Below are 717 nucleotides of genomic sequence, written 5' to 3' on the forward strand. Positions count from 1 at the left end.
CGCTGCTCTCTGCGCGATGGTTGGGGTTAGCAATCCATATCGCGGCCGAGCCTGATTGGTCAACATGCCAGGTTTCTTTTGTTCTATAGGGTTCACTGATGATGACAGCGTCTGCTCTTTGTTCAAGAACCAATTGGTCCAGCAGGTCATCAGCTACCCTACTCCTGTTCATATTGCCTTGTATAAATTTAATCATATTCTCCCAAGCTTTGTCTTAGCCTCAGCAAGGGCATCCCTGAAGGCCTTGCACGCTCCCGACCCGGGCAGGTGATGGGAATTTTTCTGTCCATCTCCTGCCGAGCACAGGTAGCAGCTTGGGCTTTCTTTACACGCAGAGGCTATGTGGCCCTGCTGACCACATTTCCAGCATGAACTGCTTCTGTCTGGGCCTTTGCATGCCGCCTTTTTGTGGCCATACCCCAGACAGCGGAAACACCTTTGGACATCCGCGCGCTCTCGGACGCGGCAGATAATCCAACCTACTCGCAGCTTCCCCTTTTCAATAAGAGTCCGGCCTGGCAGTTCATCGATTTCCACCACGGCCATTCTTTGTTCTCGCGAGTTTACAGCGAGGAGAGAGACGCGAAGTTGGCCATTCATCTTGTCTCCTAACTCCCCGCGTATAGCGTTCTCCACTTCTGGGGCCGTGGTTAGGCAGTCCATGCCCAGGACAGCGAGGAGAGAGACGCGAAGTTGGCCATTCATCTTGTCTCCTAA

This window comes from Rhagoletis pomonella, unplaced genomic scaffold, assembly GCF_013731165.1.
Source record: "Rhagoletis pomonella isolate Grant_MI unplaced genomic scaffold, Rhpom_1.0 Rhpom_scaffold_00002, whole genome shotgun sequence".
Classification (NCBI taxonomy): domain Eukaryota; kingdom Metazoa; phylum Arthropoda; class Insecta; order Diptera; family Tephritidae; genus Rhagoletis; species Rhagoletis pomonella.